The sequence below is a fragment of the Nilaparvata lugens genome, unplaced genomic scaffold (assembly GCF_014356525.2).
Source record: "Nilaparvata lugens isolate BPH unplaced genomic scaffold, ASM1435652v1 scaffold7464, whole genome shotgun sequence".
Classification (NCBI taxonomy): Eukaryota; Metazoa; Arthropoda; class Insecta; order Hemiptera; family Delphacidae; genus Nilaparvata; species Nilaparvata lugens.
Window position 1 is genome coordinate 1 of NW_024093213.1, and position 12012 is coordinate 12012.

The 12012-nt window shown below is 33.9% G+C and overlaps 1 long non-coding RNA gene across 1 annotated transcript; it reads left to right on the forward strand.

Moving 5' to 3' along the window:
- Positions 1–3047: 3047 nt before the first annotated feature.
- Positions 3048–10651, forward strand: LOC111063561. Its single transcript, XR_005574107.1, has 4 exons — positions 3048–3421; positions 3740–3829; positions 6651–6848; positions 10524–10651. It is a non-coding gene; the product is annotated as an uncharacterized LOC111063561 (long non-coding RNA).
- Positions 10652–12012: the final 1361 nt, after the last annotated feature.

Consider the following 12012-nt stretch of genomic DNA (forward strand, 5'->3'; position numbering starts at 1 on the left):
CAGATTGCTTTACACATAGAACTAGCGGTGTCTCTATCAGAAATAACAATGTATTGCCAGGTCTGCAAGACCCATAGCATACTAACACTCATTATAATGGAAACAAATGAACAATTAACATAGTCAGAACAGAGAATAAATATTAGTAGATGAGTAGATAACTTCTAGAAACAAAGAGTAGAACTATTGTTATACAGATAAGATGAGAATACACCAGAAATTCTATCAATACTACGTAAATAAAATTACTCAAATTTTCTCTCTGGTAAGCGGCGACACATCCTTGTGTCTTTATGTAGCACGGGCCTAAATGCTAGCTTAACTAAATATGTATAGATTGTGAGTGACATGTTAGTAAGCTGACTAGAATAAATCTAGACCTTTGATGTACAAAAATAAACTTAAAAAACTGAACATTCTTGTGACATTTAAAAGCAGTTGACTTTATGTGTCATATCTGGTCCAATTGTATCATATCTGCTATTATTGTGAGTTCCGAACCACTAGGTGAGTGAAATATTAGGCTAGGCACACACCAGTTAGTCAAAACAAGACACGTTTAGTCACAATACTCCAGACAGTTGCTTAAGATGACATGTCTAATTGCAATAACTAATCGGTGTGTGTTGCTTCCTAAGCAACTATGTGAAGTATTGTGACTAATCGTGACTATGGTGAGGTCCACGTTAAAATGACAGTATTTGATCAACTTTGGTTTTGCTATCCTTGTCTATCATTCGACAAAGCCGGTGGTACTATCCTTTTCTAGGTCCACAACGATGACAATTATTGTTTTGACAGTGTAGAAATATAATTAATGCGGAGAATCGATTTTGCTATTCTTCTTTTTCCACTGCCATTATAACGTGGACCACACTATAGTCTTGTCTTGACTAACTGATGTGTGCCCACTCTTATAGATGAAGGTTTGATCAGTGTTAATAATCAGTCACATTGATCAGTAGTCCAACGGTATTCTAGAGTGAACTCATATCAAACCTTACATCAATTCCTACGTAATTACTATGAAGTACAATAATTTAATGAAACTCTGTCTACTTGGAAACTTGAGTAGGCCTACAGAGCATTCCATGCACAGTATTAGTGAATGAAAAAGACTAAGAAATTGTCAAAAAACACTGATTTATTGATAATTAGAAAGACCGGTTTCGGTTATCTGATAACTACTAAACTTAATACAAGAGCAGCAGAGTTAGTTTCAGTTATCAGAGATTGACAATGGTGTATAACCGAAACCGGTCTTTCTAATTATCAATAAATCAGTGGTTTTTTGACAATTTCTTAGTCTTTTTCATTCATATGAATAATTACCACAATATCAACTTCTCAACTACACAAAAAGTACAGTATTAGTATCTGATCGAATGCCAGTTATATTTTAAGGAATGTCAATAAATTCCAACTAGGCCTATAAATTCTCGAAATAATATTTGAAAAGCTTCATATTGTGTAAAAGGCCTAGTCGGGAAAACATGATAAAAGAAATAAAAGAGATACTAATTGGTGGATTCAAACCACTAGGTAAGTAAAATAACAAAGAAGATAGAAAAGTTTGATCAGTTATAGAGTATCAGTCACATTGATCAGTAGTCCAACGTGTTTTGTAAGAGTGCATCATTTCAAACTTTTATTCAAAGGATCAAATTATTAGATCTCAACTATGAATGATTGTGAAAGGAATAACAGGCTTAAAGCCCAGAACTGTTGGGCTTTATAAATAACCAATATATTCTAATTAAGCTACCTATCTTCATTATTATATGGGAGCCTGACTGCAATTTTGATGGAGGAAACTTTAGATTAATAGTTTGATCAGTTTATATAATATATCAGTCACAACGTTCAGTAGTCCAACGTGTATTTTTATAGAGTGAACATCATTTCAAACCTTTTTTCAAGTAGATGAGTTTTCCATAAATTTTACTTTCCATGGTTGTCACACAAGTTGATAATGTATATTAAAGCATGCAGTAAAATGTGAAATTAGTAAACAGCGCCTCGAAATTTTGACCAAAATCTATAGGTTGCTAGCAAAATTAGACATGGTAAACTCAAGTCATTTCTACTATTATTAGATTTTGTTACTTACAATGCCTCAGCTTAGCGCATGGGTATCCACATTGAGCGCATGACTTCTTCTGGATGTGATAAGACGAGCGACCACACCGTCTGCAGAGGGTGTGAGTCTTATTACGCCGCTTTCCAAAACTTGAGGTACCTTTCGTCTGAAATAAGTTTACAACAGCAAAATTACATTATGAATATGATTCCTAATATATACATTTGATCATCATCACAGCAATTATAGTCAGCTAGTATATCTCAAGACGTGAGCTACTGACAAGAAAGTTCAAGTTATGATTGGAACCAAAAGCAAAGTTAAGTTATCCAAAAAAGTTGGAAAGTAAATAGAAATGATAAACAAAGTTTCATGAACTGATAAATATAATAAAACAACAAGTGTTACCAAGAATTAAACGAAATAAGTAACATTTTATTAATGATGTATTTGACTAACCTACTAAACTAACCTATAACTTTGATTTATGAAAAACTTTTACAGAAAAACATAATCATACATTGATTGTGAAGACTGCAATTCAATAGAGCTTGAAATTTAAATAGAATTAATTTCGAAGAAATTGAATAATAGTTATTGATGAAATAAACGAAAAGTTGAAACTTGAAAGCATTCCACATGTTGTCAAGTGTTTACTTTATTTGAACGGTCTTTCAGAAGCTAAAAGTAGTTAAAAGGATTAAGTAATTAATAGAAATAAAGAAATGCATTGAAATTTTATCTAATGTAGAGGATGAAGTTTACATTGAGGATAAATAATTAAAATTTTCACCATTTTGCTTCAAGGGGACGTAGCCGGAATAAGGCCGATTCCTTTCCTTTTTCAGATGACGGAAGTAGGAAGGCGTACCATCTTGAGAACTCAAAAACTCCTAGCAAAATAATTAGTTGATAAGTTTTATTCTACAAAAGACTTTATTAAAAAAAATTGAAGTAGAAATAAATGGTCAAAGTATATTCTATTCGAGAAAAATCATTATTTGTTTAAGAATTCAGATAATACTCTCTCATCAAACATTTTTTATCATGTTGGCTAAACTGCACTCTGTCATTCATTTCAACTCAACTTCAAGTTTTGGAGGTTACATTCCAGTCCAGATTACATTTTCTTTTTTCGCCACGAATAGTAAATAGAATAATTAATACCTGTTTGTCAACGATGATAAGGCATTTATGATAAGTAGAATAACAATTAACTTGTTTAGTTTAGTTCCGTATCAGTCATGGACGAGAAAGGTAATGTAAAAAGTATCAAACTACCTGAAACTGTAGAAGCTTTCAGCAATTTGAAGAATGCAAAGAGATTTGCAATTGATATTGGTAAGTAAATGTATGAAACATTCAAAACACTTGATAATTTATTAAATCTATCAGTAATTCATGTTGTAGCACCTTTTAGTTGTTTCAATATTTTTTTTATGTAGCATAGAATTTGAGAATTAGACACTCCCAATAACCTATATGTCAACTCTCCGGTTTGTTTTTGAATACTTATTGATAATATACTGCTCTCAAACGTTATATTTCAACGTTCCTAGATTTTGAAAAAGAAAACTACTATTTTACATTCCTATATTCTTTTACATAATATCATCTCATTGGACTGATTTAGTAGAAACTTCAACTTTGTCTTTGCAGGTGGACTCTGACTAAAATCGCATACTACTCTACAGTATCATATCGCCGCATCAACTATGAGGCGGATCAGGATAATAGCGACAATCAGAGGTAATCCAAAATTAAACATAACTAAATTTAAACAATAAAACAATGTTTATATCAGTACATGTTTTATCAAATATTTTATATCAACTGTACTCTGGTTTTGAGTTATGATTAATATACCTTTTCAAGCCTCAACTATAATAGCAGAATAAACGTGCAGAATTTTCTCCGCATGTACCTTTGTAGGAAACAATATTTAAGCTAGAATAGCCGTACTCCTAAAAAGCCACGGGTCTTAAACTCGCATAAAGGCCACCCTATTCTGTAGACGCGCGGAATAATCCGCTCGTATTCTCTATAGTTTGAGCCTTATGTCTTGTCAACCTGTTGGCTCAGTCGGTGTGCCCAGTGGCTCGCCAAGTACCTTACCAGCTGGTCACGTTGGTCTTGCTTCCACAGTGCAATGTGACCATTATTTGTAGATGCTCGGCTGGCCAGATGCCTCCGCTTCGCTGGCCTTTGCTCAAAAAAACTCGGAGTGATGCCAAGCTAAGGCCAGTGAGGCAAGCACTGGCAAACGACTCATCCACACTCTCGCGCTCGTCGTCATTTCTACGCATTCAGCGATAGTGGGGATGCCGCATTAAAATTGGACTAATCTTCATTGGTCAATAGTTTAGTATTATTATGTATATTTGCGCCTTGACACAAATATTAATGAAGTAAATAATAAATTCAAGACTAGTATCAAAATATAATCAACCTTCCTTGTATCTTGAGTTTAATAAGTCATTGCCAAAAAGTATTAAGCCTTATATATTTGCGTATCGTCACAAATAAAACATGAAAACACAATTCAATATCAGTATCAAATTCATCACCCTTAACCTTTCTTTTTTTAGTTTAATAAGTTATCCTAAGTAGGATAGTGTTGAAGTTTTCATAGCAAAAATATAATGATAGTCTTCTATCTTTCATCTCTCACATAACTTGAATTATGAATCATAGTTCTATAGATTTTCTTGAACAATCTTTCAAAACTTCATATCTAGATATGAAGCTTTAATCTATAACTGATTCATGAATCATAGCTCTGTATATAAAAAATAAAAAAAAACATAGCCAAATATAATGATAGGTCTCCTATCTGTTCATCATCAACATAACTTGAATCTGAATCATAGCTCCATAGATTTCTTAAACAATCTTCCAAAGCTTCATATCTAGATATGAAGCTTTATATCTATAACTTGAATAATGAATCATAGCTCTGTAGTTTTTTTTAAATTTCTCCAAAGCTTTATGGAGATTATCTCCATTGCCCCAATAGGTACTGTCAATATATTTTATCATATATTCACATTTTATAGGCCAAATATAATGCTAGGTCTTCCATCTATTCCATCCAAACATAACTTGAATCATGAATCATAGCTCTATAGATTTTCTTAAACAATCTTCCAAAGCTTTATATCTAGTCTACACTTTCGCCAAGCCGCTAGCCAAACTGGTAAGCTTGACCACGTGGTCTTGTCATCTACTCTGCAATGTGACCATTTGTAGATGCTCGGCTGGCACTCGCCTTCGCTCGACAAAAATCGGAGCGATGACATGCGAAGGCCAGTGAAGGCGAGCGCTGGCAAACCACTCACCCACACTCTCGCGCTCGTCGTCATTTGTATGCACTTGGCGAGAATGTAGATGCGGCATTATAGGTTTTTTATAATAATTATTCTTCTCAAAACTTCTGGTAATGATATCGATTACCTAGTATTTCTCAGTATAATTTTCACTTCCCTTGTCCTATTACCATAGGTAAGAAAAGTATTGCTTTCCGAAAAAGATTAAGGTAGGCCTACCCCAATTTCTAAATTTCTATACGTTCAAGGTCCCTGAGTCCAAAAAAGTGGTTTTTGGGTATTGGTCTGTGTGTTTTGTTGTGTTTGGTTTTGTGTCTGTGTGTATGTGCGTGTGTGTACACGATATCTCATCTCCCAATTAACGGAATGACTTGAAATTTGGAACTTAAGGTCCTTTCGATATAAGGATCCGACATGAATAATGTAGATCTAATGCAATTCAAGATGGCGGATAAAATGGCGAAAATGTTGTCAAAAACAGGGGTTTTCGCGATTTTCTCGAAAACGGCTCCAACGATTTTGATCAAATTTATACCTACAATAGTCATTGATAAGCTCTATCAACTGCCACAAGTCTCATATCGTAAAAATTCCAGGAGCTCCGCCCCATCTATGCAAAGTTTGATTATGATTCCCAATTATGAGGCTTCAGATACAATTTAAACAAAAAATTCCAAGTGGAAAAGATTAAGCATGAAGATCTCTACAATTAATGTTGAGTAACATTCCCACCTAAAATTGAAAATAAGCTCGAAATTCGGAGAAATTTTATTATTTCAATCGCAAACTGTTGATTCTATTGAATCATTCACTATGAAGAGATAGAAGACTTCATGTGTCTCCAGCGTTATTGTTCTGTCACCAGCTGGGCTTGGATATTTGAATAGTAGACTTGAGATGCGCGTGAACAACAGCGTCAGGTGATAAATTATGGCAAGGAAAGACTTTTAGTATTTAGTATAGCAACTCAAGTATTTATCAAGAACTGTCTATTGGCGATTTCCCGATAAATTTAATAATTTTTGTTACAGAAACTCGCGCTCGTCGTCATTTGTACGCACTTGGCGAGAGTGTAGATGCGGCATTAAAGGTTTTTTATAATAATGATTCTTCTCAAAACTCCTGGTAATGATATCGATTTCCTAGTATTTCTCAGTAAATCTAGTATTTAGTATAACAACTCAAGTATTTCTTGGATACATTCTATTGTGATTTTCCAACAAATTTCATAATTTCTCTTACAGGAACAAACAAAATATGAAATCCGGAAGGAGCTCGGCTCCATTTCATAAAATTTGAAACAAAGTACATAGAAAACTGCTTGGATTTCATTTGTGAAAATCTTGTGGCAACCAGAGAGCAGATGGCTGGGAAAACTATCAAAGCTACTGGGGTGGTGCCTACAGATATGCTGATCTACTGCAGGAAAAATTGGGATTGTCGTAAGTACATAAAGTAATGAATATTGATTTGTTTTATTAACATTGTGTCACTGCAACAAATAAATGTAGGCTAATTCAATCAATGTTCATGCATTCTGAAAATTGATTTTCGAAAATAATTTATTGTTATTTTTTTGACATTTATTTATTCATTTCATTTAACCTATCTATTATATGCAAATACATCCAGGTAAAACAACAGGCATTCGCCCAAACTGCTTCAAACCTTAATTTGAATACACAGTCTAAAGGTTATGTTACTTACGTAACTTAAATGATAACTTAATTCGCACACAATTTTGAGCCCAAAAAATTGTATCTACTAAAATTTTGAACTAATCAGATTCATCAATTTCCAAATACAAATCCACAATTTTAATAGGAATCCACAATTTTATTTATTTTAGAATAATTTTGTTTTAGTAACTAACACTCGGCCCCTGTGCTCAGGTTTTTAACCTTTTCAGGGACTTCCGTATTTATAATAATACTATTCAACTCTTAACTTATTTTGTTTATTGTCAATTGTATTTATTTAATAAAATACATGTACCGTATAGATTGTATGCATACACATGTATGCATTGTATGAAGGAAAGAGAAACTATTGATCGATTGATTGATAATCACCTCTCTCCTTTTAAATAAATTTTGAGAAAGCATGAACATTTAATTTATATTGTTTGTTGCTATGAAATAATCTAATTAAACAAATCACCTATCGAATAAGGAGGAGTGTGCACTCAAAAATCAAATTAATTGTGGCTCAGAAACATTAATTTAACTGCTGTTAAATGCCTCTAAACTGAAAGTTTTCCAGAGAAAGATAATTAGGCTCATTATGGAGGTATCAATGATATTGGAGTCTGGAGGAGACGATCAATAATGATGAAATTTGATGAATTTTTTGTATTTGAATTTTGAATAATAGTAACCTGCTGTGGATAATTTCGTAAGAAGCAACTGTATTTAATTAATAAATAAATACCATAGAGAAACAATAGCGTGAGTAGATATCCCATGCTATAAGGCATTTGTCGCAACTTTTCTGTTATCTCAAGCCGATTACTGCCGATTATTGTCGATTTTTACTGTTTTGACCGGGGTAAGAGTGTATGAACGGCACAATATGAGAGATTACCAGCGTCATAAAGCTTCACAGAAAGAACTATCAGCTTGAGATAACAGTAAAAGTTGCGACTAAACGCTCTATACCATGGGATATCTACTTATGCTATTGTTTCTCTATGTAATACTTACTTACTCCATGGGCTACAGCTATCCAGGCCTTGGCCTCCTCTAGAATGCCTCTCCACTCCTCTCTGTCGGCAACCTTGCGACTCAATCCTCCAACACCTATTTTCCGAAGATCATCTTCTACATCCTCCAGCCAGCGCTTGCGTGGACGTCCTTTCAAGAAAGAGATCTCTGTATTTTTCGGGGGCTCTGCATCTTTTCGTTATTCTTTTTCGATTGTTGTTATCCGTATATAATAAATGAATAAATGATGAAATTCTAGAGGGTGAGGATGTGGTACGATTCATAAAGTCACAAAGATTACGCTGTGTTGTCATGTAGAGCTAGAATGGCAGATCATCGAATGAATGCCGAAAACAATGTATAAGGCCAGAATGTAGGGTAGAAGACTGCAAGGGATTCACAGAACCGATGGAGAGATGAAGTGGAGGATGATCTCTGGAGGATGGGAGTTGTGACATGAAGACGAAAGGCTTGTGACTGTGATGTGTGGAGGGCTCTTAGTGCGAGAGGCTAAAGCCAAGGTCTATAAATACAGGTCATGACACAGTCCCATGATGCATTGCAAAATCGCCATTTTATGGGTCCTAGTTCCCAATTTTCAAATTTATCAGCTGTTATCATTATAGATTAAACAACATGATGGTATTTGGTAATACTGTTCAAGGGATATTGCTTGGCTTTGAATTGTAAAATAAATTGTTTGACAGAATAAAAATAAATTAGATTCCAACTAGGAACTGAATTGTTGATTTTTAGATTTGATTGATCGGGAACTTGAAACTCTTTTTGAATTGGCCTCGTATATTTCTGTCTTGTCCCATGCCTTTTGAATCATAATCCTTGATTTACAAGATAAGAACATTTTTAATATTAAATAATGAATAATTGAAACATTTATTATTGAAATTTCATTATTGAAAAATTGAAAACCTGGATTCACATATTATCTGAACTAGAATATTGTTTTTAAATGCATAATTGTTAGGAGCAAATTGAATTAGATTGGATTTTCAAATGTACCGCCATAAAGACCCCATAAAATGGCCGCTCCATAAGGAACATGAGTGTCATAACCTGTATTAGACCTTGGCTAAAGCTCACTCGAGCTGTAATGACGGAGAGAAGAAAATCTAGAAGAATAGGAATATGACGATAAGTTTTTAAATGTATAAATTCAGCTACATTCTTGTGTTTATAAAATACAATTATAGTACCCTTTAAAATTAATAAAATAATAAACTAGTAGTACGTTACTATTGTATTATTTTATTAACTTTAAAGGGCACTATATTTCTATTTTATAAATATGGCGATAAATAAATTGATTATAATCCTTCTTGACTTGTAACTTTGAGAGTAGGCCTATTTAGATTCACCTTTTCCTAATACAGCAATATGTATTACCTCTATGACCTAATTTCCCTTATTAATCATATATGTTGTTATGTTATCATCAGAAGCTTAACTGCAATAAATTTGTCAACTAGTATTAACATGCATGTGAGTAACTATAAGATACAGCAAAAAAGGTCTTATCAAAAATAGTTTAATTCCAACTTCTCTATAGGAGTGTAGCTTATTTTTCATCTATTTTGAAAATGAGTATCTTCTATGCTTCAAATTTGTCTTCAAACAATTTATTCTTTGAATATTCACTATTTGCACAGCCTCTGTAGAGGCCTTTACACATTAAATGATAAATTCACACAATTTTACGATAAATTTTATCGTAACGTAGCTAGAAATACGTCTTCGAAAGAGGGGCAGTCAGTTGTGCGTTCTCCCAGGTGTTCGGCTCGCAAACAAGCAGCTACTATGGCAATTTCTGACTCCACTGTTCGACGAATTTCTATGAAGACCTTCAACTTCATCCCTATAAATTGGCTTGTTTAAGAATTGACTGAACGCGATTTTGTTGCCCATCAAATGCCTGTGATATGCTGATTGACAACCTGCCTGAAGACGCGGTCATTTTTTTTAGTGACAAGGCGATTTCGTCAATGCGATTTTTTTATGGGTTATTTGAAATCTCTGGTTTATGTCGATCGACCACGGACCATAGCACACCTCAAGAACAACATTCGCGACGCCATTGCCAACATACCGATTGATATACTGCAACGAAATTTTAAATATCGATTTTATCAGTGTATGCGCAATGGAGGTCGCCATTGGTCTAATCACTTTTCAAGACTGCATGGAAAAAATTGGGATATTATATTTCATATAAAAAAAGATTAAAACAATATCTGAAGTACTTTTGTTTTTATTGACCTCTCAAATAAGTACGTTTCTCTGGCGCAGCTTGTAGTTATAGAATCTCGTCACAATATTCTCTTCCTTCTAGGTCGCTCAATACCTACCTTTATTTATACTCTTTTATGGGTAACGTTAATCTTTCTATACTTTATTCAGTGTTGACAAGGAAGAAGAGATGGACTGTTTGATAAAGGCTGCAATTTTCTGTTGAAAAACATAAGCGATGAAGCGTTTGTATTCAACAGACATGGAAATCCCGAATATGACTTCCAAATGGCAGATCCTAATATTTCCGTATTTATTGGTGAATATTGGTCCGGAGTCAGTATTATGAAGGTAATTATATGCATTTATTATCTTTTCAATGAATTATTATCAATATTTATTTATTAATTCAATCATTCGAATCATACAACTTACAGAAAAGTACCACAGGATAAATCGCCCCAAACGGTTTGGTGATTCATCACGGAGGATCGGCAGCCTTGATTGTGGGTTGATTTAGTTTGTGTTTTCCTCCCCTTCCCCCTCTCCCAAAGAGGCAAGATAAACCTCTCTCCCTCACCCCTCCTTCATCCTTCCCGTTTATCTCTCAAACCGGCACTTCAAGAAGCGTTGTCGAGAAGTCAACATCTTTTTCGTTCCGTGTCTCCCGTTCCGTGGCGTTCGAGTTGAACGCAATTACCTCGTTTCGTTTCGTGATATATGTGCAATATCATATAGCCTACGCATAAGACAGGATATCGTCAGCAGTAACTTCTACACACGAGATCCAGTCCACTTCCTCGCCAGTTCCAAGGTTAGTGCAAATTAAAGACTTACTTTTGGGGTTGTCGACGTTTCGTGAATTAAATCTCAACTGTACCCCAATCCATAGGTTTGGGGACAGGACGGGATTACCACGGTTCCAATTCTAATTTATACAAAAGGTCAAATGTAGCTAGAGGTATGTGTCACTTCTTCAAAATCATCAATCCACACTCAATTTTACAATCCATAACACAAAATTCTTTTAAATTGAAAAATACTTCTAAATTGAATTAAATTAATTACAAATTATAAAATAGATAAACCTATTTAAGGATCCATCATACATTATTGATATGTAGCCTACAATAAATATTCAAAATCATGGCCTCTTTAAATTTTGTTTCAACAACATGTTCCAAACTCTTAATTAGTTTTCAAGTGTGTATTTAGTGTATTTTCCGTTTTCATTCATGTAATGTATTATCTATATATATAAAATTATTATGAATTATTATTTTAAGTTGAGATACTTTTGTATTTATAAGTTGGTAGCAGTGGCTGCCAGCTGACAGGGTTATGCTTGTGCGCATTTGTCTCTGTGCTCTGTATATCTGGGGCCTATTTCACAAAGGTACAGTATTGTTACCAACCATGGTTACGAACAAGTACTTGTAGTTACAAGTTACAAGTACTCACGTTTCACAAAAATTTATGATCTACAAGTTTACAAGTTTACAATTTTACAATCTACAAGTACTTCAATACCTAGTAAACATAACCTATTTTCATGATGATTTCCTTTTTTCATCCTTTATGAAGTTACTTGTACTTTTTCAATATTACTTTAAAAATCTATTACCGCGTTTCGCCGTAAATGCGAAACATATAATCATAA